Genomic DNA, 6,603 nt, shown 5'->3' with positions numbered 1-6,603 from the left:
GAAGAACCCGAATCCACCTTGACCCGACCCAAATCGGAAGTGGATCCCACATATATTTGTACCACAAAATAATCACTCAAAATATCATTTTAATGCTATTTTTCCAACAATCCCCCACATGAATGAAAAATGATTTTCAGGGTATTTTGATATCGGAAACAACTGTGTTTAACGGTCGATCCCTGCATAGGATAGGTAGGGATCACTATACCCTTTGAACCTTCCCTTGTGAAGACATGTTTACTCTACTGGCTGTACGGTAGAACGCGATGTCTTTGAACCGACTGCCGTTTGTGTAGACGATGACATATCTCACACAGGAACCTCCCAACCATGCTCTGTTCTCATTAGTGTGACCATTTTGGTCGTGGGTCACCGTCCTGGTTCTGCAAGAGTTTGTGAAGAATTGCGCCCATCAATTCTCCTTTGAAGCGACCCTCACTTCTCTCTCACATAGGTGATTCTTTTCCGAGTATCCCGCATACTCACAGATGTCAACCGACATTCGAATCATTAAAGCATCAACATGCTAACCTTACACGGGAGTCACTGTTTCTAACGAGGAGTGGTAGGGAGTCCGAGACCCCCACAGTGACACGCTCCGTTCCATAATTTAGTTGTCCCATTGAACCTAGGTGTCAGCTAGGTTGGGTATCCACTATAGAACTTTTAGTCCAAGGGCTTTAGACCCATTCCTCGTTCCAACTTCTCAACAACCATTTGCTTACCCTCGGGTTAGCGAGTTAGCGGCCGCTACGTTATCTTTTGACATCACGTAGTCAATAGAGATAACCCCCATTGTGAGAAATTGTTTAATGGTATTATATCTACGACTTATAAGTCTAGACTTACCATTCCACATTTAACTCTGTACTTAACCAATTTTGGCTTGACTATCGCAATGCACACAAATTGGAGGTACGAGTTCACCACTAGGAACATTCTCGAAATAATGGCATAGCCATTCGGCCTACTCGCTCGCGACACGAGTGTAAGGCTCTCAGCTTTGATCCCGTCGGATCTTAGCTATCACAAATCATTTCGAGAATTTCCATCCAACCAACTGCACTTGCCTACGTAAAGACGTAGCCTTTGATGGATTTATCATCCTTTGATATCCCGTTAACATGCTATACTTTCCAAGTACGGCTAGATATCCCACGTTGTGCAGTCCAAAGTCACGAGCATACCTTAAGTATCTCGTAACCCTCACTATTGCCTTCTAGCGCGTAACACTAGGGTTACTCGGATGTCTACCAAGTTCATTAACCATAAAGGCAATATCTGGCCTAGTACAACCCATTAGATACAATTAAACTACCAATAATCTGAATGTATTCTCCGTGAGATGTACAATCTTCGTGATTATTGGCTAGTTGTACGTTAGTATCTAACGGTGTCTAAGCCACTTGATTAATATCCTTTGCAAGGATTTAATCAACACAATGAGATTGGCTTAACACGAGACCATACGGTCCTCTCACAATGTTTAATCCCGAGGATTAAATCTGTCAAACCCACACCTCTCATCTCATGTCAAATCTCAAGTTTAACATGTTATTGGTAGAATTGATCCTGTGATCATTACTACCTACGTTGAGTTTATCGTGTATAGACAGATAGTGATAACCTCGTCTATCGTACGCATTACGCAGACATTTATCACATTTGTTTATACTAAACTCGTGACACATCATTGTATGATCAAAACCCACATGCCAAATACTAAGTCAATTGTTTTGACCCATACAATGATCTCACCAATTACACACTTTCTTTCCATAGCGCGGAACCACAAAACCCTTGGGTTGTTCCATGTCTATTAAGAAAGCGATACATCCATTTCGATAAACTTCCAAGTCTCGCTAAACAGCTCTTGGGAAGTATCATCCTAATGGATTTCATCCTCATCACAAGAGAATATATATTGAAGTAACTGTGGCACTCGCGTTGCATGTAATTTAAAATTACAAGCTCGGCCATTTTACTTCGATATAACTAACCGGTTTTATCTTCCGACTAGTGATCCACTTAGGATCCCGAGGTTTTACAACCTGGAGGAAGAACGACCAGTTCCAAGTATGATTCTCTAAGATAGAATCTACTTCACTCTCAATAGCTTCTCTCGGGTTGGTCCATCTGTAGAAGTCACCACTTCTACATATGTTCGAGGCTCATTTTCTAACAACCATGTCAGAAAATCCAATTTATTTTCTAGTAAACGAGTTAGATTGTGCGCATCACACTCTAACATGTACGTCAGAAAATCTGGACCAAAGGATTTTTTTTTTCCAATCCTAGCTCTCTTGCTACGTCTTGCTTTGAGCTCGGGTTCTCTTTCATACCCTTCAACCATAGCTACGCCGAAAGTTCCTTTCAACGTGCTAGGTCCTTTATTGATCTTCACAAAAATACATTTTCCAAAGAATGATGAATTTCTTGATTCAATTTATTGTGTTCTTATGTACATCCAGAGCGTAGGACTCGTGTACTAAGAACCAAAACGCCTTTGGCAAGACACCCCCACATTTCAGGCATTAGTAGGAAAATTTCCTACGTACCCACAATTCGTAAGAATTTCATGCGGGTAACCTTATTTAAAAGGTACTTACTTGTCCAAAGTATTGTCTCACCCCACATACTATGAGGTAGACCCGAACTTATCAACGCCTTGATATTTATGTTCGGTAACAACGTTCGATTGAGGTGAATATGATGTGAAATTTGTGATTATATTGTTCAACTTCATGTACCATGTGAACAATATTATTTCTATGGCTTACTAACAATGAGCATTTATATATATTATTTAAACTCTTGGTTGAGTCGTATTGAAATACCTATAATTCCTAGTTAAAGGGTAATTGTGATCAATTGAGATAACCAAGTTTGTTGAAATATCAACTGTTGAGCATGTATCAGGAAGAGTGCGAAGCTTCTATAATGCTCCACAAAGCAAGTCGGCAAAACTCAGTCTACAAAGGAGCTAATGATGGGCACCAAATATCAGTCTGGGTAAGAGATCAAATACATTTGACAAAAATACTTGTAAGTGTTGCATTGTGGAGGTAATAAACTCCATATATTATCATCAAAAGTTTCTATGTGGTATTGAGAATAATGATGAAAGAGAATGTGTCATGTTAAACATGAAAATCTCAAGGGATTATTTACGAGTAAACAAAGTACTCGTCAAAGTGCATGTAAGTTTGGTCAAGAATCAACTTACTTGAGGGCTAATTATGAGGATTAGTCATTGACTCATTGGAAGGACTTAAAGTCCAAGTGGTAATGAATTCGTGGTGGATCCCACTTCTGTGGTCAAACGAAACCATGAAAAGAGTTACAAAATAGTACACTAGTTGGTCATTCCGACAGTGTGTGTACCTGTGAGGTTGAGCTACAGCTCTTAATGAATTCATAACTCTTTGAGAAAGGGTGGTTTTGTTGAGACAAACTTAATGAATTCACCACATGTTAGGTTGAGCTACAGCTCTTAATGAATTCATAACTCTTTGAGAAAGGGTGGTTTTGTTGAGACAAACCTAATGAATTCACCGCATAATGACATGAGTACAAAGTGCTCGTGGTGCCCATAGATACTCTGTAGCCAGTCATGGTGGTCTGCGTTGAGGTAGACTTGACAGAGTTGAAGGTCTATCCTAGAATAGACCTAACAGGGGATATCTCAGGGTCAAGAGTATGACCTCACATATTTTAAAGCGACCAAAGCAAATTAAGTGCGTTAAGTTCAAACTTTGTCTATTCGATGAGTTCAAGATCAAATTCACTCCCGTTTAGAGAAGTACTTAATGTCACTATATGACAGTTCAAGTTTTATACACTGGCATGAAAATTTGTTTTGATCGTTGTCAGGCAATGACAGCATCAGCCTAAGTCCCTTTAATGGTGGGGGATTATTGTTGGGAGCATTTAAAAGGAAAGGCTTCCTTTTGCCTATCCATGCTGTCCCACATTGGAAGTTTAGCCTCTTATACTCAATTGGTATGGTCTATGTTGAGATAGACCTAAAGAGATCCTTAACTTGAGTGGAAAAGGGCTACCATGGTCTACGTTGAGATAGACCTAAAGAGATCCCTAACTTGAGTAGAAAAGGGCTAACCGCCTCTCATGAAAGATAATGGGGTTATCCCAAGAAGCCGAGTGGCTAAGAAACATGGTGATAACCGTGTAATTGTGGGGGTGTCCAACACCTTCACCACATTGTGATTCACAAACTGTCGTTTGCATTGCAAATAACAGCCTATGATAGAAAGAAAAGACTTACAACTGATTTATGTCATTGACTACTCTATAAGCCTTTAATGGTAGTCTATACTAAGATAGACTTGATAGAGTTAACAGTCTATATTGAGATAGACTTGATAAGACATAAAAATTTGTAATGCGGTAAGACTTGTCAGAGTTAAAAGTCTATTTTGTGATAGACTTTGACAGGGTAGAAGTCCATATTTGAGACAGACGTAACATTCTTTAATACTAAGGGTGTTCAAAAGAAGTCAAAGAGTTTGACTTTTGTAGAACCTGCTTTTTGAGTTGGTGTGTGCATTCGAGTTCAAAATTTATCTAACCGGTGAGTTCAAGATTCACATCACTCCCGGGAAGAAGATTACTCAGTGTCACTACGTGTCAGTTCAAGTTCTCAAACACTGACATTAAGATCAACTCATTTGTATTGCTCAGACCTTACTCATTTTCCTTTCCTCTTTAAATTTGTGGGGGATTGTTGGAAAATTTCAAAGGTGGAAATGAATGGGTGGATAGCTCATCATGCGCACTTCATGTGAACAGCGCATGTTGCGCTTGGTTGTGGACGGTATACGTCCTTCCACTTTTGTGGAAGGGATGGGGGGCTGCTTACTATAAATAGCAGCCCCCAACATCGTTTCAAACACACCTTGAATTCGAGTCATTTAATATATTCTCCTTCTTCCTCCTTTCGTCTGAGCAATAGTGAGGTTCGCCTACGTGATTGCTAGTGCAAGCTATCCGTAGTAGGTCTGTGTAGCCTGTCGAAAGCGTGCCAGGGTCCTAACTGCACCGTTACCGGGCAAATAACGCTTTTAAGGTAGTGTTATTATAACACGGCACAGATTTTCTTCCTACCATACATCCGTAGTGTCCGTGCTTCTTAAAAGGCTTCCAGATCGTGCGTTGACGTTGCTATTTTCCCCAACAATTATTACATAAAAATTTGGAAAGTTAAATGTAACAATAATTTGTCATTAGTGTATAATAATAATGAAAAATAATTGTTTAATTATTAGGAATCATAAAGTAATGAAATTAGTAATAAGAACAAATTGCACTTTTGGTCTTGTGACTATTAGGGTATTGATAATTTGAGTACGTGACTTTCAAAACTCTCAATTTAAACCTTTAACTATGCAATTATTAGCAGATTTGGTCCTGCTGACCAAATTGCCGGCCAATTTTGGCCGGAAAAACATAAAATGTTTCGAATTAATTTGTGATGAGGGCAAAACCGTCATTGCATTTGTATTTATTTAGGGGAAAACTCCTGCCGGGCTATTAAACGACCAATCGTTTGATTAACACCATCTTCACTGCTGCAATTCACTTTGGCGAGAAATTCCGACCGGCGTCCTCGACTGCATCTCGACTGCTTCTCGACCTCCTCCGAGGGGCTAGCAATGGTTAATTCGTATTCCTCTTCTTCTTCTTCTAATCATGCTAGTGAGTTCTATGAATTTGGAGAAATGTTTCCAATTGTCCATTGTAGATGTGGTGAGCAACTGAAAATACGCACTTCATGGACAACTAAGAACCCAGGTCGTAAATTTTGGCAATGCTTGGGTGGTAATGTAAGTTAATTATTTTTCTTTTTATTTTTTTTATTATAAAGAAATTAGTTTCAAAACATCAATTTCGTAGGTTTTTTTTTTTTAAATTAGTTTCAAACTTAATTTATGAACATCAAATTCGTAGATATATTCTGTTTTAGAAATTAGTTTAAAACCTAATTTTTTTTGCAATTTTTGTATTATTGCAGAGGAAGGTGGGATGTGGTTTTATTGATTGGTATGATACTTCAATGTGCTATCGTTCAAAGCGAATAATTCCAGGATTGCTAAAACGCATCAACCGATAAGATGAAGAGATACGAAAATTAAATTTGAAACTGAGAAGTGAACAAGGTTTGAAGTCGATGAACAAGGTTTTAGTAGTCTTGATTGTAATATTTGTAGCAGTAGTTGGTTGTAGGGTTTGGTAATGAACTTTCCAAGTTATGGTTATATGTAATGGGTGTAGTTTGGTATGTTTTGGTAATGTATGCATTATGGTAACCTTATGGTAATGTATGAATTATGGTTGGTTTTGGTAATGAATGAATTAGGGTTGGTTTTGGATATATATGTTTTGGTAATGTATGAATTCCAGGTTTGGTTTTGGTAATGAATGAATTGGTCAGTTTGTACACTGAGTATATAGTAATGGAACTTGGACAAAATCATGAAAGAAGGCTGCTGCATTACCATTCACAAAAAACATTGTAGTTTTAATAGTTTGATACAAAACATCTAACCCAACCAAAAAGATACTACATGGACTGTTTGATAC

This window comes from Ipomoea nil, unplaced genomic scaffold (assembly GCF_001879475.1).
Source record: "Ipomoea nil cultivar Tokyo-kokei standard unplaced genomic scaffold, Asagao_1.1 scaffold3314, whole genome shotgun sequence".
Lineage (NCBI taxonomy): Eukaryota > Viridiplantae > Streptophyta > Magnoliopsida > Solanales > Convolvulaceae > Ipomoea > Ipomoea nil.
This window is presented reverse-complemented; position numbering follows the sequence as displayed.